Source organism: Eptatretus burgeri, chromosome 2, assembly GCF_056783735.1.
Source record: "Eptatretus burgeri isolate ZD-2024b chromosome 2, Ebu_testis_v1, whole genome shotgun sequence".
Classification (NCBI taxonomy): Eukaryota; Metazoa; Chordata; class Myxini; order Myxiniformes; family Myxinidae; genus Eptatretus; species Eptatretus burgeri.
In genome coordinates this window covers 18,223,962-18,251,530 of record NC_140962.1, presented here as the reverse complement: position 1 = coordinate 18,251,530, position 27,569 = coordinate 18,223,962, and the positions used below count along the sequence as shown (strand labels likewise).

The 27,569-nt window shown below is 47.6% G+C and overlaps 2 long non-coding RNA genes across 2 annotated transcripts in view; one reads left to right on the top strand and one right to left on the bottom strand.

Annotated features, from left to right (window-relative positions):
* LOC147031502 (uncharacterized) overlaps positions 1-27,569 on the bottom strand; it is a 566,858-nt gene that overhangs the window by 47,228 nt on the left and 492,061 nt on the right. The window lies entirely within an intron of this gene.
* The window catches only part of LOC147031510 (uncharacterized), a 39,220-nt gene continuing 38,103 nt past the window's right edge, over positions 26,453-27,569 (top strand). The window contains exon 1 of the long non-coding RNA XR_015051865.1: positions 26,453-26,906. This is a non-coding gene — a long non-coding RNA (uncharacterized LOC147031510). The remainder of the gene's footprint in view (positions 26,907-27,569) is intronic.

The following is a 27,569-nucleotide window of genomic DNA, read 5'->3' as shown; positions in this document are numbered from 1 at the left end:
AAAAGTTAAAAGTAAAAGGGAAAGTTCCAAGCTATAACTCTGTGAGCACTGTTGACGTCAAATTGAATGAATGGGATATCAGCTTCACTTGAGTGACCAAGAAGTATTGGCGGCGGAGGTTTTGCACTCTACCAAGTGCTCCCCCTCCAGTTGCTTATGTGTTGTTCGTAATAAATGTGCTTGTTTAAATGTACCCCGTTTGTTGCGTCTTTTCCTTAATTGAGCTGCCATCTTGCACTCGGAATATAGTTGGTTTTTAAATTGCCGGTAAAGTGATCGGGTCCAACGGGATTGCGCGATAATACCCTGCTCGGTTCTCCCAAAAGGAAGCGAGCTGCTTAAGCGGCTCGTTTCCAAGTGTTCCCGTTGAGGTACAATCTCTCGGTAATCTACCCGTGCGATTAATTAGGTTCGCGACAATTCGGCGATTAACCCTGTAGTGCGCGGGTAGAGGATGGACAAGGTTGTGATGTGCTTAAAAACACACCCGTGGCTGGTTTTCGGCGTTGTTCGGAAAGCTGCGACTGGATTGTCCATTCGGTGGGCGAAGCGGCGCTATTGGTTATGGTCGTTCACATGCCAGGGGGCGAGAATCCACAACAATATATACATAAATATATATATATATATATATATATGTATATATATATATATATATATATGCACATATATATATATATATATATATATATATATATATATATATATATGCACATATATATATATATATATATATATATATATATATATATATATATATATATATATTGAGAGAGAGAAGGTTGGAAGAGGTGGAGATAGTGAATCTGGAAGTGGGGTGGATCAGCAAGGATGAAGTGAGGACTGCTATGAAGAAGATGAAAAGTGGAAAGGCGGTTGGCCCAGATGATATACCAGTGGAGGCATGGAAGTGCTTTGGAGAGATGGCAGTGGGGTTGTTAACCAGATTGTTTAATAAAGTCTTGGAAAGTGAGAGGATGCCGGAGGAGTGGAGATTAAGTGTACTGGTTCCGATTTTCAAGAATAAGGGTGATGTGCAGAGCTGTGGAAATAACAGAGGGATAAAGTTGTTAAGCCACACCATGAAGTTGTGGGAAAGAGTAGTGGAAGCTCGGTTGAGAGGAGAGGTGACTATCTGTGAGCAGCAATATAGGTTTATGCCAGGAAAGAGCACCACTGATGCAATGTTTGCTTTGAGAATGTTGATGGAGAAGTATAGGGAAGGCCAGAAGGAGTTACATTGTGTGTTTGTGGATTCAGAGAAAGCTTATGATGGGGTGCCAAGAGAGGAGTTGTGGTATTGTATGAGGAAGTCGGGAGTGGTGGAGAAGTATGTTAGGATCGTGCAGGATATGTATGAGGACAGTGTGACAGCGGTGAGGTGTGCGGTAGGAATGACGGACCGGTTTAAGGTAAAAGTGGGATTGCACCAAGGATCGACTCTGAGCCCTTTCCTGTTTGCAATAGTGATGGACAGGTTGACGGACGAGATCAGACTGGAGTCTCCATCGACTATGATGTTCGCGGATGACATTATGATCTGTAGTGAGAGTGGGGAGCAGGCTGATGCGAGCCTTGAGAGGTGGAGACACGCACTGGAGAGAAGGGGAATGATTGTCAGTAGGAGTAAAACGGAGTACATGTGCGTAAATGAGAGGGAGGGTGGTGGTATGGTGCAGTTGCAAGGAGTTGAGGTGGGGAAGGTGGATTGGTTTAAATACTTGGGATCAACTGTCCAAAGTAACGGAGAGTGTGGGAGAGAAGTGAAAAAGAGAGTGCAGGCAGGATGGAGTGGGTGGAGAAGAGTTGCAGGAGTGATTTGTGACAGAAGGGTAGCGACAAGAGTGAAGGGAAAAGTATATAAGACGGTAGTGAGACCAGCTATGTTGTATGGTTTGGAAGCGGTGGCACCAACAATAAGACAGGAAGCGGAGCTGGAGGTGGCAGAGTTAAAGATGCTGCGATTCTAGTTGGGAGTGACGAGGATGGATAGGATAACAAATGAGTATATTTGAGGGATAGCGCAGGTAGGACAGTTTGGAGACAAAGTGAGAGAGGCGAGATTGAGATGGTTTGGACATGGGCACAGGAGGGAAACGGAGTATATCGGGAGAAGGATGTTAAAGATGGAGCCACCAGGCAGGAGGAGAAGAGGAAGGCCAAAGAAGAGGTTCATGGATGCAGTGAGGGTGGACATGCGGGTGGTTGGAGTGTCAATGGAAGATGTGGAGGATAGAGCGAAATGGAGACGGTTGATCCGCTGTGGCGACCCCTTACGGGAGCAAGCCGAAAGAGGAAGAAGAAGAGATATATATATATATATATATATATATATATATATATATATATATATATATATATATATATATATATATATATATATATGTAATTGGTTTCGCCCTCTCAATGGATAAGAATCACTGAAAAATTATACGTGTTGGATCTGGATCTGGATCTTCTCCAAAATTTAATCAGTTCATCCTTATCACACCACACACCCAACCTGCCTGCCAAATTTCATCTGGATCTGTCCACAACTATTTTAGATATCCTGCACACAGACAGGCAAACAAACAAACAGACAGACCAGATAGGAGAGGGGTGAAAACAACTTCCTTCACCTTCGGTGGCGGAGGTAAAAAGACGAGTTGATGCAGGAGGGGGGGGGATACCAACAGCAGAGTAGAAGGCCAAAATAGATGGAGACTTGAACAAACAATGGAGGGGGGGGGGCAGGAGAGGATGCATGGAGTGGACAAGTTGGATAAAAAAAGGAAATTCCTATGAGTAAGAACGAGAAATTTGGGTGGAGATTGGGGGTGGAGAGGGTGGGTAGTTGATGAAAGTAGAAAAGATGATGGTTTTGGATTGGGGATGATCTGAGATGGTGGGTGGTGAACAGCTGCCTTGAAGACCTGGAGGGAAGACAGATTGAAGATTATGCGGAATTAGGTTCCACAGGTGGGGGAAAAAAAGAGGAACGAATGAGTGGAATTGAGCAGTGATCCTGGAGTTAGGTCGTTTCAGCAGAAGAGGGTTGGTGGTGGACTGTGTGTGCCCCAGTAACCTGGGGCGGGAGGGGGAGGGGGGAGGTGTACAAAGCATCGTAAAAGCAAAGGGTGCAAAACCAGAAAGGAGTCAGCAGAAAACAGACCACAGAACTGTCTGTGATGGCAAAGTGTGGGCCCACGGATTCAGCTTCATTGTGGGAGATTCCAAGAATGTTGAAGGCCTTGGTTTCCACAGTGTCAAGCTGAGCATGGTCTAAGGCAGGGGAGCCAGCCCAGACTGGGAGAACAGTTCTCCCCACCAAGCTGCGGATGAAAGTCTGTTGGAGGAAAGGAGCTTAGATGTGCCAAGGAAGAACTTTGTGCGATGGAGGATGACCAGTTGGTGACTGGCTATGGAGGCCAACTTTGAAATGTGGTTTACCCAAGAGTTTGAAAGACTGAACTTCTGCAAGAGGACTGTTATGAAAGTATACGAGGGGGGGGGGGAGGGCAGGCCGTCCTTTCGGAGTGAGTGTGTGAGATTTGTCTGGATTAAAAGACATATTCCAGGTGTTTGACCAGCTTGTGATTTTGTCAAAGACTGAAGAGAGGGAAGAGGCTGCAGTCTGCCTGTCTGAAGAATGAGAGATGTCACAGTGGAGGGTGGAGTCATCAGTGAATAGATAGAGGATTTTCCAGAGAGTCAGGGAGATAATTTATGAAGACCAGGAATAGGACTCGGCCCAGAACACTGCTTTGGGGTACACCAGCATCGACACTGAGAGATGAAAGAATTCTGTTGAGAGCCACACGTTGGCTGCGAGAGTGGAGGAAGTCAGCAAGCCATGTGTGGAGTTGGCCTTCGATGCCATATGCAGAGTTTGGAGAGTAAGGTATGATGCCAGATTTTATCAAAAGCATGAGATATCTCCAGAGTGACGGCCCTGATATCACCTTTGAGATTGAGGGCCTCCATCCATTGTTTGGTGAGGCAAAGCAGCATGTCCAACATGGAGTGACCTGGTCTTAAAACAAATTGGTGATCTCGCATAGTTGTTGGAGAAAAGGAAGGATTTCATATCAACTGTGATGGTGAATTCCATGACCTTGCTGATGATTGGAAGGAGGCTGTAGGTCCATAGATAAGGAAATCAGTTTTTGCATCCTTTATGTAATGCAGTGTTGTTGGCCAATTTCCAAGCAGATGAAGGATGACCTCTGGCATATGATGGGATAAAAACGGCAGAGAGGATGTGCAAGAGCAGCAGAGCAGGTTTTTGGGACATGTGAGTAGATGCCGTCTGGTCCAGTTGCAGTCAGTCAGAGTTGAGGGTTGAAAGAACCTTCTCCACCTTCTGAGGTGCAAAAGACACAGAGTGAAGGAACACTTGCGTATGGAGACTGAGGGGTTGAAGAGACAATATTTGGAAGCAAACATGGAATTGAGGCATTCAGCCTTCTCACGAGTGGAGTGGTATGTGGTGTCGTTTGGAATGAGGGAACGAATGGAAAGGGAGCATACACCAGGTTTCAGTGGAGGGAGCCAAGTTTGAAAGTTCATTTTTGAGGTTGGACAGATGTTGATTTCTGGCTCTCCTGAGAGTGGATAAACACTTTCGAACTTTTTGGTCAGATTCGCCTTCCAGGAAGAGAAGGCAAGTTCTTTCAGAGCTACTGCCTCACCACAGGATTCAGTGTATCATGGGCAGGGAGAAGGGGAGGATAATTGAAGATGAGATGGGATGAATCTGTGCATGACAGAGAGCAGGTTTCTGTGGAAGATTTCTCAGGCTGAGTTAACATCAGGGCAGTAGATACAGTCTATCGAAAGTCTATACCCACTTTCAAAATTTTCACCTCTTGTTGCCTTCTTGCTTGGAATTAAATTGCATTAAATTAGACTTTTTCCACCTTCATCATAACCCACAACTTCCAACTGAAAAACAAATTCTACAACTTTCAGAAAATTAATTTTAAATATAAAACAAGAATATCTTGGTTGGATAAGTGTCCACCCTCTTACAATATAAATTGTAAATGAACTCAGGTGTAACCAGTCACCTTCAAAATCATACACCAAGTTAATTTGTTGTGATTCTGATCGTTTCATAATAAAATCAGCTGTTCCTGAAGGTTTCCTCTGCTGGGTTGTGCATTTCATAGCAAAGACTCAACCATGAGCTTCAAGGAGCTTTCAATTGTGGAAAGGCACAGATCAGGGGATAGGCATAAAAATATTTCAAAGGCCTTAAATATCCCTTGAAGCACAGTCAAGACAATCAAAAAGAAGTGGAAGGCATATGGCACCACAAAGACCCTGCCAAGATCAGGCCGTCCATCCAAACTAGATGACCAAGCAAGAAGGAGATTGATCAGAGCGGCCACCAAGAGGCCAATGGCAACTTTGAAAGATGCCTTTTATGGCAAAGACTGGTCACTGTGTGCATGTGACAACAATATCTGAAGCACTCCGAAAGTCTGGCCTGTACAGTCGGGTGGCATGAAGGAAGCAAGAACTCAAAAAAGCCCACCTTGAGTCCCGTTTGAGGTGTGAAAAAAAACTACTCCGGAGATTCTGAAGCCATGTGGCAAAAAGTTTTGTGGCCTGACAAAACCAAGATGGAACTTTTTGGCCTAAATACAAAGTGTTAAGGCCCGGTCACACCTTGACGTTTTAGCCAACGTATGCCGATTTTTGAATTTTTTTCTAAAACGCTGGCACACGTTGAATACGTGATGGGAAAGTTTTGATAACATTGAGAGCACGCTGAAAAACACTGCCATACGTCGTTGTACGTTGGCTTTAAACGTTGTACTTTTCGGTTGTCCTCAAATTTTTTCATGCTTGAAATTTCACGACGTATGCCGGCGTATGACTCACACGTTCCGCGACGCTGGCCACAAGTTGTATGCACGGTCTGCGATCATTGACAGACGTCAACACATGCTACTTGTAAGTTAATCATAAGTTGAGACACGCCGAGGTAATGTTTAGCGTACCCGAAACTTATTTCTAACCTATGATTAACGTGTTGTTGGCACGTTACGCGATCGTTGCCACACATCGACAGACGTTACTTTTAAGTTACTCATAGGCTGAAAGACGTCGGTATAATGGATCGTCCTTGCGTCAGCGTCCACGGCCACGGCCAGGACACTTATTTGCAGCATTCTTCAAACTTTTCTTCGGCATGACGAGGATGTTCACACTTCGATGTCTCGCTTGGCTATGATTCCAATTGTCCATCGGCAGCGTCGATTTAAAATAGTCGAGTTTGAGCGTTTTAACACGTTCAGAAGAAACGCTTCAAATTTCAAAACCTCAGCGTCAAAAAACAAAGGCGAGTGACAGCAATTTAAATCGTTCATTGGAAACAATGAAACTAGCTGAGTGGTACCGTTTAAAAGTTGTTGAGTGTAAAAAAAAATCCAATTGTTGAGCGCAAGCGTCTACTTTCAATAGTGGGGTTTGAGCGATTTAGCACGTTCAATAGAAACGATTAAAATTTCCGAGCGCGAGCGTCAAAAAACAAAGGCGAGTCACAGCAATTTAAATCATTCATTGTAAACAATGAAACTATCTGAGTGGTACCGTTTAAAAGTCGTTGAGTGTAAAAAAAAATCGAATTGTTGAGCGCAAGCGTCTACTTTCAATAGTGGAGATGCAGCTATTTCAATCGTTGAGTGGCAGCCTATGAACCTACCCGTGGACACGCGGACGCAAGGACGATCCATCATAACCCACACCCTCCCCCTCACACTCACCTACTACTGCCAACATGAACAAACTACTACTAATACTAATACTGATACTGATACTGATACTGCTGACATGGACATCGACTCAAAAAGGAACTCGAAAACACTGTTGGGTTCCCCTTTTGTGAGCAGCATTTTTATATACCAATTCCCAAAACTGCTGGGAACACGTCTTTATATGGCAGTTGTAAGCTAGAAACACGTTCATTTTTTTTTTTTTTTGTCGACCGGAAGACGTCATTGGAATACGTCTACATACGTCGATGTGTGTTGGGACTACGTTAAGAATTGGTTCAAAGCACGTCAAACATAAGTTAGAAATAAGTTTCGCGTAAAAAAGACATTACCGCGACGTGTTTCGACTTATGAGTAGCTTATAAGTAGCCTTTGTGGACGTGTGTAAGCGTCCACATATCGTGTGTACAACTTATCCCCATCGCATGCGGAACGTGTGTCATACGCCGAGTACGTCGTAAAATTTTGAACAAGTTTAAAATTTCTTGACGTCCTCTACTTACTACGACGTATGATAGCATACTTTAGCGTTGTACTCACGTATACCAAACTTACTCATACCGTATTTGACGTGCCCCCAACGTTTTAGACACATTTTTCTTTGGTCGGCATACGCTGGCAAGATCGCCAAGGTGTGACCGCGATGTTGACGCTTCCATTTCTACGGCAGTTATGATTCGAATCGTTGTGCGTCAGCCTTTTAATAGGCTACGTCACGACATCGTCGGCGATCCGTGCAACGCGCTATGCCGAAGTTAGACTATCGTTGGGCATCGGTTGTGTAGGCCGACAACAGGTCAGCATTCGTTGGTATAAGTTATCTATAACACAACGAAACGTTCTGTGTCCATTACTAATATGTTATGCATACGACCAACTCGTTATGAATACGTCCGAATCTTAAAGAAAAAACATCAAAAGTTCAACGTCAGCCAGCGTTTTACATACATTTTAATACGTTGCCATCGCTGGCTAAAACGTCAAGGTGTGACCGGGCCTTTACGTTTGGCACAAACCCAACACGGCACATCACATCACCTAAAGAACACCATCCATACTGTGAGGCATGGTGGTGGCAGCATCATGTTCTGGGGATGTTTCTCATCAGCAGGGACTGGTTCACTTGTCAGGAAAGAAGGGAAAATGGATGGAGCAAAATAGAGAGAAATCCTGGAGGAAAACCTGCTGCCCTCTGTAAGAAATCTGAAATTGGGATGGAAGTTCACCTTTCAGCATGACGATGACCCGAAGCACACAGCCAAATCTACACGGGGGTGCCGAAGGAACAAAAAGATAAATGTCCTTGAGTGGCCCAGTCAGAGCCCTGACCTAAATCCAATCGAAAATCTGTGGCATGACTTCAAGATTGCAGCTGTATGTCAACGCTCTCCCCCCAAAATTGACTGATCTTAAGGCCCAGTCACACCTTGACGTATTAGCCAGCAATGGCAACGTATTAAAATGGATGTAAAACGCTGGCTTACGTTAAACTTTTGATGTTTTTTTTAAAGATTCGGACGTATTCATAACGAGTTGGTTGTATGCATAATATATTACTAACGGACACAGAACGTTTCGTTGTGTTATAGCTAACTTATACCAACGAATGCTGAGCCTGTTGTCGGCCTTCCCAACCTATGCCCTATGATAGTCTCACTTATGCATAGCGCTGCATGCATCGCCGACGATGACGTGACGTAGGAAATGGACCCCAGACAAAAGATGAACTGATTCAAGAACAAAATATTTAATACAAAAAAAGACGAATATTTATGTGAAAATAATTTTTGGCTGGCCCGAAGGCACATGCCTTGTCTGCCTAATGGTTAATCTCGCACTGGCCCGCACATATGGCCATGCACGTACGGGCACGCGAGAGTGAAGGAACGGCCTGTGTGGTTGTTGTTTCTGGCACGCGGTTTGAAAGTTTTTTTATTTTATTTTATTTTTTGCACGTACTGTACGGGCCTGCACGTACGGGCACGCACGTACGGGCCCGCACCTACGGGCCCGCACTAGTATATATAAAGGCCTGTGTGGTTGTTGTTTCTGGCACGCGGTTTGAAAGTTTTTTAAATTTTTTTTTGCATGTACAGCCACGCACGTACGGCCACGCACCTACGGGCCCACACTAGTACGTATAATTTTCAAAGAGGAATCAATAACGTCACAATCAGCAGCGTTCAGGGCTCCATTCTAACCTAGATATCTCAGATATCTCACTCTCTCAATCAGTGCACTCCTCAACATTTCAAACATACTCTTTCTTTCTACTCATCACACCTCCCTCTCTTCCCAACCACTCAAATCTTGTACCTTCCCCTGCCCGCTCCCTTCTTCACCATTCCACGACCAAGTCTCATCCCTCCCTCTCCCCACCTCTCCGATCACCCTCCTGCCCCTTCGCCATGCTTGCTCTCATCATCTCCTCTCCCTCTTTGAAGCTTCCCTCTCAAAGAAACCTTCACACTCTTCCTCCTCCAAGCTTCCCTCTCACCTTACACTTTTCCCTCAACTCTTCCCCATTACCCCCACTACTCAAAGTTGCCCCCAGCACATCCAAAAGTTTCCTCCTTTCGCTACCCTCTTTCTCCCATCTCATCTCTCCACGTCCTCCAATCATCAACTTCCCTCTGCTCCTTATCTTGTGACTCCCCACTGTGCCTCATCCCATCACCACTGAGCCTTTTCTCCTCGGCATCCAGCCCTCTCCCCAAGCTCTTCTGCAATCCCCCACACTCTGTCAACAACTCTTCCTACTTCCCCCCTCCTTCCTCATCCGACCCTCGCCCTCTCCTGCACACAAAGCTGCCTCCCCTCCCTCTTCCTTAACAGTGTGGAGCTCAAACATCCAGGGCCTTTGCTCAAACCTGAGAGATATTTTCCTGAGAGATGGAAACGGTAGAGGAGAGACCACACGATAAAGACGGGGTGAAATACGAGCACACACACATGGAAGTAGTGGAGGACAATGGGGGCGAGCTGGTAGATTGTCTCGTGACCCGGTGCGAGCAGCAGGATGGCCCTCTCCAGGAACGAGGAGAGGGAATATTCCCCCTTGAAGCGGATCTCGACCAGGTGGGTCCGGTCGAGCTTTGCCAGTTAGAGGGGGCGAGTGCTGTTGACGGGTACACACTGAGCTTGGGGGTGTGAAGGCCACGGGACCCCTTGTGGTAACGCAAATCCCCAGTGTGATTGTTCCGGTGTGTGTCGTCTCGAAATGTGTGTTTACGAGTGTGGCGAGGTGTGTGCTGAGACGCGAGCAGGGCGTGGGTGAAAGGCGGGGCGTAAGTAAAACTGCGTGTGTGAGTGAAATGGCGAGTGTGGATGAAACCATGTGTGTGGACCAAGCACCGTGTGCGAGAGGAACCGCATGTGTGAGGGCGCTGTATGTGAGGGAGATGACGATCGGTATGCGGGAAACCGCAACCGCATGTCCGATTGTCATGTCGAGGTGTGTGGGCGTCGTGGCACGTGGGAGTTTATGCGGGAGAATGCGACGAAGACGGTGCCTGACGGTGGACAAAGGCCGAGTCGCGGCCATAGCCATTCGAGGACCGCGCCGGGTTCATACGGCAGCGCGCGCGGGGTCCGTGCTGTGCGACGCACGAGGCCGCCGCGTGCATGTCTGCACGAGTGAAATCCGGTCCGGAAATGCATGCGGTGGATGTAGCCGATCCCGCAGATGGACAGAAGCTAGACTGGATAGACGAATTTGGAATGGACGGGTTCTCCAGGTGAGCGTGTGTGTAAAGCCCCATGTGGCCTGCGCCGTGCGTTCTGTTCGCAGAGCGCACGAAGCAGGTTACGGACGGGCTGAGCACATGTGCTCGTGTGGGGAACCCCTCGAAACGCGAGGCTTGCTATGAGTGTGACGTCGTGGCTGCACGGAGGTTGGAATCCGGAAGGAGGGGAATCCCTGCCGGATGTTGCCATCCGAGAAGGGACGAAGTGCGCGAGCAGCTGCCGTGACATCACGAAAAATAGCGCAGGTTGCGAGTTGCCGCGCTGGTGGGCGCATAGAAAAAAAAATTTGAGAAAAGCAAGCCTCCCCGTTTCGGGTAAACGGGATTCCCTCGCCAGGGGTGAAGACCCCCCTGCTTGGGCACAGGAATACAACTATTTAGGGGGAAGGGTTAGTGTTAGTGATACCGGCTCCATGGGGCAGGGATAAGTCCTCATGGAGCCCGTGGAAGGGATTAGGTCGAGGGATTCAGTTTAGATTGAGGATGGGATATGGGAAATGATATTTGGAGACAGTGACAGACTTTGGATGTGTCGTGGGGACGTAGCTTAGCTCCGTAGTGTTAAATGGAATGTGCTATATTTTAAGGGGTAACTGGGAGCACGAGTTAGATGAGGGATTTAGTGAGAAGAATGGCAGTGATCAGCGATGTGTGAGTTGAAGTGGAAAAAGTACTTGTTGAGTGAGTGAGGGCCAGCGGATCTGAGTGTATGGAGTGAATGTGGAATGCATGGTGCGATGAGTGATTGGGGGGAGGAGTGATTCTCACCCAAGGGACCCGGGGTCAGTGTAAAGTGAGTTAGTGGGTTAGTCAAATTGACAAAATGGAGGTCGTTTTGCTGTTGGTGGGAATGTAGGCTCGAAACCCATTTGGAGGGGTGCATGAGCCCTGTTGATGGGCTGGGAGCGTGGCTGCGAATGGTGAGTATCGCTTAGTGGGTACCCCGGGCACCGGGCAAGTCGGCCGCGGTAGGCCAAGGGCCCATGGACCGGGATAGTGTAGTGGGCACGGGTGGGCTCTCATGATGCGGGGCCGGGGCACTGTTGGCCACGTGGGCTGTTCATTGGGCACGGGCACCCGGGGAAGGGGCCTGTGGCGCCAGCCTGCCATGTGAGCATCAAGGGGGAGTCGCCGAGGAGGGCACTCCCCAGTTTTTTAGGGAGCTGGTAGGCTCGGAGACAGTTGCAGGGCCCGGCGGTGCCATCGTTGGAGAATCGGCAGAGGGTAGTTCCTGCAAAGGGAGCCACGCGTCCCAGCCATGAGACCGTGCAAGGGCACGAGATTAAAATTTGAGGGCAAGGCCCAAGATTGTGAGGACACCAACACAGGCGACGGGAATCTTGGTTGATAGAACCAATATATTAAGCGAGAGGCGCTTTTGGAAAGCCCCGGGGTAGTTCAAGGTTAATAAATGTTAGGGTAGTTAGGAATTGTGCCCCTCCGCACCATCCATCCCTTCGCTCTCGTTGTGGGCCGCTGGACACACCATGGTAAAGAAGATCGCTGAGATCTGAGGAGGCCATTCTGAGGCTTAGTTGGGCCTCAGAATGGGCTGGGTTGGGCCTCAGTTGGGCCTTAGTTGGGCCTCGACACAGGACACGAGCTCTCCTTTATTCCCTCCAGGAAGGGAACATAGGGGTTGGGATTAGGCTAGGATGACGATAGGTTAGCCGGACAGAGACAGTAAAGGGGGTTAGGGAGACGATTTATAGAAGGGGAAATAAAAAACAAACAAACAAAAAAAACCAATAAGTTGGGGCTAAATTTAGATTTTTGCAAACTAAGGGGGTGGGTATGGACAGAGACAGGCAAAGGCGAGAGGTTGGGAGGGAGACAGCAGGGTAGGTCCGAGCCCGCTTTCCGAGTGGCCAGCACCATCGCACTCCCTCCACACACCTGTAGGATGAGACAAGAGGCCGGCCAGCTTCACCTGCCGGCCTGTTTTTGCTACAAGGCCTGTGCCGGCCAGCTTCACCTGCCGGCCTGTTTTTACTACAAGGCCTGTGCCGGCCAGCTTAACCTGCTGGCCTGTTTTGTTACAACGGCCTGTGCCGGTCAGCTTCACCTGCCGGCCTGTTTTTACTACAAGGCCTGTGCAGGCCAGCTTCACCTACTGGCCTGTTTTGCTACAACGGCCTGTGGCAGCCTTGCCTTACATTGCCATGCCTTGTCTGCCTGCCTTTGCCTTGACCCCATGCCTGCTGGCCCTTTGTTGCATTTGCCCCATTTCTCCATCACCATGTGCAGCAGGATCATCGCGCGAGCTGCAGGGACTGCCCTGTAGGCAGCCGCATCACGGGACTGCATTGAGCAGCCTGTGCACCGTATGTTCCATCCATCCACCTATCTGCACCACGGGACTGCATTGAGCAGCCCATGCACCGCTCATTTGCTTTTGTTTGCTTGCGTCAGTACCATCCAGTGTTCTGCAGGGACTGCCTTGCAGGCAGCCGCACACGGGGACTGCTTTGGTGCAGCCCGTGCACTGTTTGTGTTCACTGTTCACTGCGCTCATTTCAACGGGGGGGCCTAGGACTACATTGGTGCAGCCGGCCATATTCCCTGTCACCTGCATTTGTTTCATGAGCCAGAGACTGCGTGTGAGCAGCCTGGCTCCCTGCTTGAAGAATGGCCTGTGTGATGGCACATAGCCGTCGGGTTGGGGTGAATTGCCTTCAGCAGCTGAAGACATAAAAAGGTTTTGTGACAGACAACGGGGCCTTTTGAACAGGCCCCGAAGACATCCGACCTTCAGCTGCGGGGGCGCTCACCCTCAAAATACCGCTGACTTTGCTTTGTGTCCTTTTTCCCCACAGAGTCCATCAGTCCTGGGCCATGGTGAGTGCAACATTTATAAGGTTAAGGTAAATTGTACATGGTTTTGCTTCCCCCTGCATGTGTGTCTTCGCGCCGGCAATTTATTTAAGTCGTCTGCATGAGTGGGTTTGTTTAGTTAGTTACTCAGCTCCGAGATTATTTATTTTTGGGACACGAATACACTAAATGTCACACTCGGAGATCCGAAGATAAAATGTACTAGCGGAAACTTACACATGAAGGCACACGAAAATTCGACGACTCGGGACGAGTCTGTAAAAAGGGGAGGGGGTAGTGTTACGGCTGTGGAAATTTGCAGAGCACCAGATAGGTCCTGAGATCAGTTATGTCGATAAGTCTGTGTTCAGATAGATTTCCCCACCGATGTTTAACGGGCATTTATTCGTGTGCCGGGCTGTGATCTTTGAGTTAGCCGTTTTTCTTTTGCTGTCGTTATTTTGGACCAACCACTTCACAACAACCACCTCCACCACCAACATATTGCTCTCACAACCGCCTTCACACAACCACCTTCTCCACAACGCCAACCACAGCCACCATCTCCGAAACCGCATCTCCCCCAATACCCAACAACGGAACAACATCGCTTCACCTTCAACTCCGCCGGCGCCACCATCTTTGCTCCGGCCACCGCAAGGACGCTACAGACAAATGCGGTGGTTTCCTTGTTCTTCGCGACGGTGATTTCTACCACGTCCGCTCTCCCTTCAGCGTTGATGATTTCTACCATGTCCGCTCGCCCCAAACCTCGCCTCGGAATTCGGATCAGGAGAGCGAGAGGGGTAGAGCCAGTGGGGGTCAAAGGTGAAAGTGCGGAGATCAGATCTCGCCTCACGAACCCTATAAAGAGCGTGCAGGGCGCCAAGTCAGTGAGTCGGTCGGGGTTTGGAGCGGTGTGAAGAGCCGAGCTCGAGTCCAGTGGAGGGCAGTGGAAGTCCGGGTTCGCCGAGGAGACGGAGCGGGGAGCACAGCAGGCCGGCCGTGCCACGCATAACGGCGCATTCGTGTGGGACGTGGAGAGGTTGCCAGCCAGCAGCGAACGGTCCGAGGTGATCGGGCTTCGGGACAGTCCGAGCAGCGCTGAGGGACGGACGGGCTCTTAAAGAGAGCATCAACTCTGAAAGAGCATAAGACCCATTCGTTCCTCTGAGGCGTTGCCGGCTGGGCCGAATCACCAGGCCGTCAGACGAGGCCTGGGCCGGACCGTGGTCATGACAGCTGCCGTGGGGACGGGACGTCGCGGGTCGCCCCAGCGAGGTGAAGGTAACCAGCGCGGCCTCGCGGAGCCTCTGCGGTCTACACGGCTCTGTGTCTCGAAAGACCCAAAGAGGTCCAGTCTACCCCTCGTCTGTCCTGGGGTTTTCCCTTGCTTTTGAATGAATGTTGTGGCGCCATGTCCGTAAGTAGAACTGTTAAGTGTGTACATCATGTATAGACGGTCGTAGCTCTCTTGCATTGCTTTTGTTGGTTGTATACTTGCGTGCAAGTTCGGCCTTGCATTATTGTCATTGCTGCATTGATTGGCGTGCATGCCTGTATATGTGTCTTATTCAATAAATGTGCTTGTTTAAATATTAACCCGTTTGTTGTGTCCTCTTTCCCAAATTGAACTGCCATATTGCACTCGGAATATAGTTGGTTTTTAAATAGCCGGTAAAGTGATTGGGTCCAACCGGGCTCGCGATAACACCCCGCTCGGTTATCCCAAAATGGAGCGAGCTGCTTAAGCGGCTCGTGTCCCAGCGGCCCCGTTGAGGTACAGTCTCTCGGTAGTCTGTCCGCGCGATTAATTAGGAATATCGACAATTCGGCGATTGACCCTTTAGCGCGGGTGGAATATTGACTCGGCTGTGGTGTGCTCAAAAACACACCCGTGGCTGGTTTTCGGCGTTGATCCGGAAAGCCGCGACTCGATTGTCCGTTCGGTGGGTGAAGCGGCCGCTTTTGGTTAAACGCGGTCGCTCGCACGCCGGCGGGCGAGAATCCACAACAATACGATGCCCAAAAAGTTTGCACATGAGCAATTAGTTCAGAATCCTTTATTCTCTGGAATTTCAACCTCCAGGTCGTTTATGCATCGTTTCACCAGTGTTGGAAGAAGCAGTGTCAGACCTGTTGGAGCCATCCTTGAATGCCCGGTTACCTGCTCGCTCACTTTCCTCAAAATTTTGCGTTCGTTCTGCTCAAATTGTGGGAAATGTCTTGAAAACAGTAATTCAAACCTTTCATTGATTAAATATCTGGTGGACTGGGGTGGATGAAGTGGTAGACTCACGTCTTTATTTCCCTGAACTTCAAATTTCCTCAAAAAAACAAGAGGGTGTGTTCGTAAATTTAGAGGAAATTGGTATTTCATGTCATGGGAAAAACAGCTATCTTCAAGATCGCTGTGCTTTTGTGGAATGAGACCTTACCTGCTGGAGCTTTTTAAACTCCATTTTGGAACAAAATGTATAGTTCTCCAACTCTTGGACAAACAGGAGACCTGAATTTGAGACTCGCACATCAAGCCCTGGTCGCACACACACATTACTTCATCAGTTTAACTCTTCTGTTCTGATTTTTTGTCCTTTTTGTGATTTCATTGAAAATGTGGCCCATGCTTTTATTGAATGTAAGAGATTGGTACCCCTCTTTCTCTTGTTCAACAGCTATTCAAAAATTAAATTTTGTTTTTTCCTTTCCAGTCTTTATTTGTGGAATAGAGGGGATTGCTAAGAGTAAACCAGAACTCTCCTTTTTGTCTTTTCTGTTGGGTAATGCTAAACTGGAAATTTATAAAACCAGGAAAGCAAAATTGAAGGGAAAAAATGTAAATATGCTTTTCTGCTTTGAAGGTATGGTTTCGGCATGGGTAAGCATAGAGCAAGCTTATCTTTTGAGCTCCGACATTGTGGGTGATCAGTGGTACACTGATGAGGTTTTGAGCTTCTTTTTGTGATGTAATCTGGTTTTGTAAAAGTGTAAAGTACTTGCACATACTTATGCATATAAGTATCATTTTGTGGTGTGTTTGACATGAACATACACCCTTGTTTGTATTGCTTTTGTTGAATTAATTTTTGCTGTAAAATTTATTTTTTGTATTTGTATTTATGGAGTGTGCTTTTCAGGTGTGTTTTGACACTTAAAAAAGTATACAAAGTCTCTCTCTCTCTCTCTCTCTCTCTCTCTCTCTCTCTCTCTCTCTTTCTCTTTCTCTTTCTCTTTCTCTTTCTCTTTCTCTCTCTCTCTCTCTCTCCCTCTCTCTCTCTCTCACACCTCCCCCTGTGTCTCTTTTACCCCCTCCATCTCTCTCTCTCTCTCTCTCTCTCTCTCTCTCTCTCTCTCTCTCTCTCTCTCTCTCTCTCTCTCTCTCTCTCTCTCTCTCTCTCTCTCTCTCTCGCCTCCCCCTCTCTCTCGCCTCCCCCCACCTCACCTCACACCACTTTCCACCCCCCCTTGCTCACGCTGCCTTCCCTTCCCCTCCCCCCTCACTATTCTCCTGCCAAACTCCCTCTCCCACCATATAACTCTCTGGGGGTCGAGGAGAGGAAGGGCTGTCAAAGAGTGTGCAATTTGGACAAATTAAAGGTTTTTTTTTTTTTTTTTTAAAGCTCGGAACTGCTGCTCGGATCAATTCAATTTTTATTAAAGCAATGAATCACCAAATCACGGCAGAAGATAGCCCTGAGATATGCTCGCTACCTCTAAGCTGTCTCACCTGGGTTCGAATCCCAACCCAGCTATAAACTGTCATCCCTGCGTTGCACTGGCAGGATGATTCATCAGTGTGTTTTGTTCATCCTATCATTTATGCTCGGTCAAGGTTGTGGGTAGCCTCATCTACTGGGAGTGCCAGCCGTACCGGTGATGCAGTTCCCCCTATAGGTTAGCTTTTTAATGTGTACAGGGTGCCGGAGATGGCTCACCTGCTCTTCACCAAGGACACCATGTGATCTTTAACGTCCAGTAACTGTAATGCCGACAGTTTTTATTTTTTATTTTTTATTTTTTTTTTTACACCTTTTTTTACACTTCCATGACCTAATCTGTTGAACTCTCTCATACATTATTTTTAACTACAAAAACGATCTTATAATGCTTCATCTTCCTCTCTCACACATGTGGTACTCTTTACTGTTTCACAATGCACTACTCACTCTTCTGCTATTTTAACAGACTGCTCTCATTTCGACCTCTCCTTCATTCCTTGCCTAAAAAATCCAACGATTACAGCGCTTCTTCTCTCCATTCTCTGAATTCGCCTTCATTGCATCCATTAAGAATTGTGTTAAATCGCATCTCTGACCTAAAACTTTTAAAAACCACAGTTTGCCATGGATGCTCGCTTTCCATCAACCATTCTTTTTTTCCAACTTCAGTGCCAACTCACCCCCCTCACCCCTCACTCTCACTCTCAAAGCAACCATCCCACTCTTCTCCCTCCAAGCCTCCCTCTCACCCCTCTCAAAAATTCCCCCCTCACCTTTCTCCCACCTTTCATCCCCCTCACTCTTCCTTCTCAAAGTTGCCCCCTCTCTCATCCACCAACCTGCCTCCCTCCACTGCCCTCTCACCTCCATCTCTTCACTCCACCTCCTCAAATCCTCAACTGCCTTCTTCCTTGTCTCTTGTCCCCCCTCCCCCCCAGCACCACAGAGCCTTTTCTCCTCCTCATTCGGCCCCCTCCCCTCGTTATTCTGCAATACCCCCCACTCCTTCAGCAACCCTCCTTACCTGCCCCCTCGTCCCTTGTCCTACCCTCCCCTCCCCCTCCACCTCCTGCACCCAAAGCCTCCTCCCCTTCCTCTTCATTAAAAGTGTGGACCTCAAATATCCGGGCCTTCGCTCAAACCTTTCAGATCTTTCCATACAGGCTGCCACTGACAAACCAGACATTATCTGCCTAACAGAAACTTTCCTCTCCCAAGACGTGTCTGACTCCCAAGTATCTCTCCCTGGCTACTCCCTCTTACGGTATGACAGACCTGAGCCTCGTCCTGGTGGAGGTGTTGCTCTCTTCATCAAAGACTCTATTCCTCACTCTCCATGCACTGCTCTCACTCCCCCACACCCCCAGGAATACCTCTGGCTTCGGCTTCCCCTCCACTCCCACCTCATGTTTATATGTGTACTGTACCGTCCACCGAACAGTGATGACTCCATCTACACCTCACTATCCGAAAACATGGACCATCTTCTATCTTCTCATCCAAACTCTCTCTTCCTCTTATGTGGTGACTTCAATTGTCATCACGCCAGTTGGCTAGGTGTGGGTACCTCTCTCACCTGCCATGGCACCTCAGCAAAAGCTTTCTGCGACTCATTGGGACTGACTCAATCGGTCAACTTCCCGACCCGGATCTCAACCAATGGTACTCCATCTCTTCTGGATCTGGTTTTGACAAATTTCCCTGACAATATCTGCTGCTCTTCCTTCGCTCCAATTGGTTCTTCTGACCACGTCCTTGTCAAAGTGGACATCTCTCTGGCTGTTATCAGAGAACCACCTCACCGCCGTCGAGTCTGGCATTTCACTCAAGCCGACTGGCAGGGTCTCCGAGCAGCCATCAAACTTACAGACTGGTCTCCTATCACTACTTTCTCAAACATCAACTCATTCTGGGAATTCTTTCAAAGAAACTTGCTCTCCCTCATGCACAGATTTATCCCCTCTCGTGTTCAGTTGTCTTACCCTTCCTCCCGCCCTTGGTTTACTGAAGCTTGTGGCGAGGCAGTTGTCCTGAAACAACTTGCCTTTGCCTCATGGAAAGCAAACCCAACTGAGGGCAATCTTAGTTCTTTCCACAAAGCTCGGAACAAGTGTGTATCTACCCTCAGGAGAGCCAGAAAACAACATCTTTCTCATCTCAAGTCTGAACTCTCAAACCTCTCTCCCTCCTCAAAATCCTGGTGGCGTTTAATCAAATCTGTTTCTGGTGTATGGTTCCCCTCCATCCCCTCCCTTACCTCAAATGGCTGCACTGCTGATTCCACACGTGATAAAGCTGAATGTCTAAACTCGGTGTTTGCAGCTAAATCTTGTGTCCTAAACCCATCACTATCTCTACCCACTTTACCCAGTCGCACCCAACTGTCCCTGGACTCTGTATCCTTTTCTCCTGACAAGGTGGAGAGCTTGCTTTCAAACCTCGAGTCAGATTCTGCAACCGGTCCAGACGGCATCAGCCCACGTGTCCTCAAAGCCTGCTCTTCTGCTCTTGCTCACCCTCTCTCTGTTCTATTCACCCTCTCATTTGCCCAAGGTCATCTGCCATCTGCTTGGAAATCTGCTAACATCACTGCCCTGCATAAAAAGGTGCAAAAACAGATCCCTATAACTACAGACCAATCAGCCTTCTCCCAATCATCAGCAAGGTGATGGAATCCATCATCGCTTCAGATATGAAATCCTTCCTCTTCTCCAATGGCTTGATTTCCAATCATCAATTTGGTTTCAGACCAGGTCACTCTACCCTGGATATGCTGCTTCTGCTCTCCCATCAATGGATGGAGGTCCTCAATGCCAGACAGGAAATCCGAGCCGTATCCCTGGACATATCACGTGCTTTTGACACAGTCTGGCACCCTGCCCTACTCACCAAACTCTCTTCCCATGGTATTCAAGGCCATCTCCACTCATGGCTCGCAGACTTCCTCTCCTGTCGCAGTCAACGTGTGGCCCTAAATGGAGTTCTTTCATCCCCTCTTCCTGTGCAGGCTGGAGTTCCTCAAGGTAGCGTTCTGGGCCCTGTTCTTTTCTGGTTTTCATCAATGATCTCTCGGACTCTCTGGAAAATCCTCTATTTCTCTTTGCCGACGACTCCACCCTCTGCCGTACCATCTGTCATCCCTCAGACCGGCAAGCAGCAGCTTCTTCGCTCACTGCAGATCTGGATAAAATTACAAACTGGTCCAACACGTGGAACATGTCTTTCAATCCAGACAAATCTCACACTCTCACTATGTCTCTTCGAAAGGACCGTTTACAAACCCCCCCCCCATCCACTTTCTCAACAATCCTCTGGAAGAAGTCTTTTCTTTCAAGCTTCTAGGTCTCACTATCTGCCATGACCTTTCCTGGGAAAGTCACATTTCCAACCTCGCCTCAAAAGCCAGTCGCCGACTGGGAATCCTCCGTCGTGCTAAGTCCTTCCTCGGCCCTCTTGAGCTCATGACCACTTACAAAGCTTTTGTCCGTAGCCTGATGGAGTACTGCTCTCCCCTCTGGGCTGGTGCTCCTGCCTCCCACCTTTCTCGGCTTCACGCTGTCGAAACCAGGGCATTTAAGATCATCGGCATCTCCCGCAATGAAGCTGAGTCTTTGGGCCTCTCACTCAATCACCGCAGGTTGGTCGGTGGTCGGTGGTCGAACAACCACACCGGCCATTCCTTCGCTCTCATAAACGACGACTGGATTGGGGCATTGTGTTTATTTATAAACACAATGCGGATAAGAAATCCGCGGATAAGAATACAGTAAGAAATCTGCGGATAATAAATCCTATAAACACAATGCGGATAAGACTTATGCGGATAAGAAATGGAGAAATTATTAGAATACAGTAAGTCATCACTATCCAGAAGTCGTGCGTGCCCGTACAGAATGTTCACATCATTCCACGAATTATCGCTTGCATTGAAGTAACATCTGCTGTGATACTTACACACAGAGTTAATTAAAATCAAGTTTACCTCCCTGTCTTTGCTTGCCATGACATTCGCTGCCATTTACCATTGGCACTCCTAACCCACGGTAACTAAGGCACCGATCGATCCCCATCGTAACCAGCACGGCACGTGACGTCATCGTTGGCCGACTGTGCACGGCCTACGCAGCCACGCCGACGCAGCAACGTGTTCTGTGATTGGTAACTAAATGGCGCATCGGCCACGCCTACGCAGCACGTGTCCTGTCATTGGTTGGTAAATAAATGGCCATAACTTGGGAAACACTTGTCCGATTAATATCAAATCTTGAAAAGGTACATCCTCAGGTCCCCAGCAATAGAGCTGGCAAGTTTCAATTAGATCGGACCAGTGGTTGTTGGGAAACAGCGGTCACAGACACACACAGAGATTGCAGGAATTATAGATCGATGAAATGAGGTCAATGAGATGACAAATGAAGGGGTTGAATGCAGACTGCAGAGCAATGAGTAAGGAAACCCATCGTTGTGAATCGTTTTTACCACCAAATTGAGATGTATTTCGTTGGCAAGCATGTCGAGTGGAGCTGAATTCCTTAACGCTTCCAAAGGCCACACCGTTAAGACAATTGGAAACAAAAAGTTGTACACTTTTTTTTGATAAATTATTTTTGGAACAATTTTTCTTCAATAAATAAATAATAATAAAAATTGTCTCCATGTGCATTGTACAAACCTTTATCTCGTTAGCACCTCTTCATAAACAACATCGCTGAGGAAACGGCGCTTCTTCTTTGTTTCCTCGTCCAGGGCAAGAATACGGAGGCTTTTAATGGCCAATTATTCAATTAGCGCCAACGTATTTTGCCTTTTCGCAAGGAAAAATACGGAGTGGAGAGGAGAGGAGAGAAAAAACCCGTAATGGCGAACGCGGCTGAGTTTCTCTTCACAATCGACCATGGCCACGCAGCAACGCCTCCTGTCATTGGTTGATACTAGTACGGGCCCGTAGGGGGGCGTGCCCGGAGGTGAGTGCGAGTATGTGTAGCCTCTCTCTCTCTCTCTCTCTCTCTCTCTCTCTCTCTCTCTCTCTCTCTCTCCCGCTCTCTCTCTCTCTCTCTCTCTCTCTCTCTCTCTCTCTCTCTCTCTCCCGCTCTCTCTCTCAAACCTCGAAGGCACATTCGCGGGTCCCCAGCAATATTCCTGGCAAGTTTCAATCGTGCAAAAGAAATAATAAAAAAATAAATATTAATTGTGATGTCATTCGTGATGTCATAGCACCATGTCCTGTCATTGGTCGACAGATAAATGGTCGTAACTTGGGAACCGCTTGTCCGATCGATATCAAACCTTGAAAAGCACATCCGCGGAGCCCCGGCAATATTCCTGGCAAGTTTTAATCAGATCAGACCGGCGGTCGGCGAGAATCGGCGGTCGCAGACAGACAGACAGACAGACACACACACACACACACAGATTGCTGGAATTATCGATAGATAAAATGGCCGCAGCAACGGTTCCTGTCATTGGTTGGTAAACAAATGGCCATAACTTGGGAAGCACTTGTCCGATTTATTTCAAACCTTGAAAAGGCACATCCTCAGGTCCCCAGCAATATACTTGGCAAGTTTCAATTATATCGGACCAGGGGTTGTCGAGAAACAGCGGTCACACACACACACACACACACACACACACACACACACACACACACACACACACACACACACACACACACACACACACACACACACACACACACACACACACACACACACACTGCTGGAATTATAGATCGATAGATAAGCAGAAGGCAGTTGAACGGTTGAAAGGGAGTAGCAGCTCCAGAGTGCGAGGAATATGGAAAGAAAGATAAATAAATGGGGAGTCAGAAGGAGGAGCCCCATGCCAAAACTTACCTATGATCTCCTGCCAATCTTATCTGTGGATCGAGATCGGAGGATAATGGGAAGCATGTTACAGTGAGTAAATTCCAAAGTAAGACAGCATGAGGTATAAAACTATCTCCATAACCTTTCATTCTGCACTTTGGATCAGCTATAGTACATGGGTATGCAAAGATTGCAAACCGAGTCTTGTGTCTTACTCGAAACACTCGTCCAGGAGGAACCAAGTTAAAGTCCAGCACAACATTTGGCATGAAAATGTGTGTAGAACAAACCAATAGTGGCAACTTACCTTCGGTGAGAGAGCAGTCGAAGAGTTGAACCCATCTCCGCACCAACCAGGTGTACTATGCGTTTCTGGAGCCGAACCAAGTAAAGATAAGTGGCTGGCTGGTGCTCCAAGCCAAATGTGACAACAGTACTCCATGAGGGGACGTACAGTTGTCTTATACAGGTACAAAACAGCATCAGCAGGTAAATACCTCTGCGCTCAAGAAAGACAACCAACTTGCTTAGAAACACTCTTAGCAATATCAGAAATGTACTTATTCCAAAGGAGGTTGGAGATGTCCAGACCAAGAAGCCGAAGCTCAGATTATTCTGTTAAGGTTGAAGACCCCGTGTGCACAGAAGGGAAGACCTGTTTCTGGAACGACACACGGACAACGATTTCGTTTTCTTTCCATTGAAGGTTACCCGCCAGTCTTTCCCCCACTTCAACACATTCTCAAAATCATTATCCCGTGAAACTCCAACCTCATTACGAGTAGTGTTGAGGGAATCAGTCGATGTCCAGTGAAGTCGAGGAGTCACCAGCATACATGGCCAGCTGAGACAGAACATTATCAGGAAGATCATCGATATAAACAAGGAACAGAGTGGGACCAAGGACAGAGCCCTGTGGACACCAGAATTGATGGAGTAAGTGGAAGGTTGACCCTCAAGTATCACCTTGATCTTGCGATTTGTAAGGAAAGCCAAAATCATTGAATGCATCACTCCAGATACATCATATGATTGAAGCTTGTGGAGCAGAGCCTTGTGCCACACTTTATTAAAGGCTTTCGAGATATCCAAAGCAACTAATCTCGCTTCAACCTTGAGCTTCAATGCCTTGTTGAAATGACCTGTAATCAAGGATAGCAGATCATCAGTCGCGCAGGAATGGTGAAAGCCACACTGGCAGTCAGTCAGAAGTTCGTTGTCCTCCAGATGGCTGAGAAGTTGTTCATTGATGAAACATTCAACGACCTGACTTACTGCAGGAATCAGGTTGATGGGGCGATAGTTACTTGGCTCAGAATGATCACCAGCACCCTTGACAACAGGGACAGCAGAAGCTACTTTCCAGGATGAAGGAAACACCGAAGCAGAGAAGCACGGGTTGAAAAGCTTGACAAGAATCGATGACAGTTCAGGACATCACATCTTCAATACAATCACAGGGATTCCATCAGGACCCATCGCTTTCGAGGCAGCTCGAGTACGAATAATTGTGGCAAACTTCTTAGGAGTGATAAATGGAACAGAATTATCAGTCTGTACAAGAGGGAATATCAGGAAGAGGGTGTCCCTGATCATTGAGGGGAGACTGACATAAAGCAATTGGAAAAGAGGTTTGCCTTATCCAGAGGTGAAGTTAAAACCTCAGGTCTATGAAAGAAAGGAGGTGCAGAAGATTTATTGGAGTCGAGTGCACTGTTGGCAATCCTTCAAAAGCCCCTCAAGTCAAGGAGCTGAGTCGCAACGGAATCAGCAACAGAAGCTGCATATTGCTGCTTCGCATCCTCAAGAACTCTCTTGCAGAGGTCACTTGGTTTATGGAACAGACATTTGGACTCCAGAGACCCTTGCACATGGTCCTGCTTGAAATCGTGGTTGTGATGAGCAATTGCTGATGTGCAAGCCAGAGTGAACCACGAATGGGAATGAACCTTCACTTGATAAGACACATGAGGGAATATAAGTGTACACATACCAGTGCGAATCCATTGGGAGATCAAAATTTGTTTTTGTTTAACGCACGCTCGAGCCAAAACCAGAACAAAAACTGAAGAAGAGACCCGATGGCCACCATGTTGCGGTCGATTCGGCAAAATAAAAGGAAAAGCAATTTTAATTTGTTGATATCTTTTGTAGACGAAAAACCAATAAAGACAACTGGGATAACAAACCAGAGATTAATAATTTGTTTGCTTTAACAAATGCTGGAGCCAAAACGAGAACATAAAAATTACCCTCGGTTGGGGGTGACGGTCATCTCTGAAGCTCTGTCGATGTGGATCTCTGATCGGCATAGATTGGCTTTGATGTCGTCTTGTCTTTTGGTTCAACGTACAGACGAAAGCCCGGGAGTAAAAAGGATAGACAACCTCAGAAATCAAACTTCATTTCTGAGTTATCCGGAGATAGATTTTGAAAATGGTTGATTTGGAACATTTATGATCAATGTGTCTTCAAAAGGATAGAAACCGGACCTCAGAAATCAAACCGCATTTCTGAGTCATAAATGGCGGATGATATTTTGACAATGGATGATTTCACAAGATTACAGCATCGGTGACCTTGACCTTCAACCGTGTCAAAAGTCATACCGTCGTGCATCACTATCGACCCCAACCTCCATACCAAGCTTCATCAAGATCGGGCGAAAATTTTTTTTGACCGTGTCACATCGACGAGTTTTCCAACTTTGAAGACACGTGACTCGATAACCAGGATGAATTAAAAAAAACCAGCTCGACCAAATTTAGATCTTGTTCCATATTATCAGAATCCGAAGGAATTTCGAAGATCGGATCATAAACGGCGGAGGAGATGGATTTTGAAAATGGACGATTTTGCAACTTTGGAGTGGCCTTGACCTTCAATCGGGTCAAAGGTCAAACCGTCGTGCATCCCTCATCGACATCTACTCACGGACCAAATATCAAGGAATTGGAAGAAAAAATGGGGACAGACGTACGTACGGACATCGAGACTGGTTTTATTAGGTCATCTCAAACCCTCACGAGATGACCTAAAAATGAAGAAGAAACTCCCTATTCCTCCGTGCGTTGCCGATTTCACGTTAAAAAAAACAATGGGGGCAAAAAGACTCCCGTAGAACCCCATGGATGAACACAGAGTTAGATGCGGTAAATAAACCTCGATTAGTGTTGTGTATAAGCAATGACGGCTCACACGAAGGATCTTTCGCTCATCACCTTTTAATCACGTCTCGAGCTCCACGCTCGGATACCCGCTGAGTGCTGACGTCACTGGAAAGCCCGCTGAGTGCTGACGTCACTGGAAAGCCCGCTGAGTGCTGACGTCACTGGAAAGCCCGCTGAGTGCTGACGTCACTGGAAAGCCCGCTGAGTGCTGACGTCACTGGAAAGCCCGCTGAGTGCTGACGTCACTGGAAAGCCCGCTGAGTGCTGACGTCACTGGAAAGCCCTCTGAGTGCTGACGTCACTGGAAAGCCCGCTGACGTCACTCTCGGTTCCGCCTCGTCAGTTCCGGCTCCTTACGCATCATTCATATTCATGTAACTCCCAACACCATATTTAGGCATCAGATGTGAACCTTTTGGCCAAGTTTCATCAAAATCGTGTGTTTGGTTCAAGCGATAATGACTGAAGTGTTTACGGATTCACTCACTCGCTCATTTACTCACTCTCACTCACTCATTCATTCACACTCATTCATTCACTCATTCACTCACTGACAGACGCTGCAAAATCGCATCAGGTCACCTGACGAAAGTCCAGGTGAGATAATAATTGATGAACGAACGTGTTTCTGAGGTACAACTCGTGTAATTATGTTCATTGTGGAACGAATCACTCCGAACCCGATCACGTGACACGCTTGCCAATGACGTCACACAGGAAGGCGATCTCCATGCGCAAACGTGTTTCCAACGACGTCAGCGTTGTGAGGATAAATAAGACCTCTTAGCGCCGGTTCTGGTTCCTCGACTTCTTGGAATTGTTGGTTATTGTGCGGATCTTCCCTTCGACAGCCTTGTGACGTGAGGTGAGAATATATATGTTGTTGTTGATGATTTGGGAGCGACCGGACGAACTTCACGTGAGTTCTGTGCATCGATTTACTCCTTTGTCTTTTCCTTCACGCCAAACTCCATTGTTATTCTGTCATCATTATCCGTCGGTAATGTTCGGGAAATTCCGTCTTTAATCGTCCATGACGTTGCTGCCACGTCACTTGGGATGATTTTTGTTCGTCCGCTTCACCTGAACCGACCGTGTGTTGGTCACGTGACTGTTTTGGTTCGTGAGGTGTCGCTGCTTCCGCCATAACGTCTCTTATCGTATTCGGGCCTTGCACGTCCGTCCGTCTGTACATCGGACGTGTCAACACGTTCACTTTCAAACGTTGAATGTTGGACGAACCGCGTTGGCACAGATTGCACACCACACCTGAAACCATGTCTTTACCGACACGAAATTGATGAAGCAACGATGCGTCACAGACGATACGTCACAGACGATTCGTGCATCCATGTTTGAAGAGGTATGAGGAGAGTGAGTTTTTATCCCCCGCCGCGTGGCGGTAGGGGGATATTGTTTTATATCCTCGTGGAGGATCTCACGTTGTTGTTGTGGACTCCTGTACAACTCCATGGATGAACACAGAGTTCGGACCAAGTCTTACTCACGTTGTTGTTCTTGTGGACTT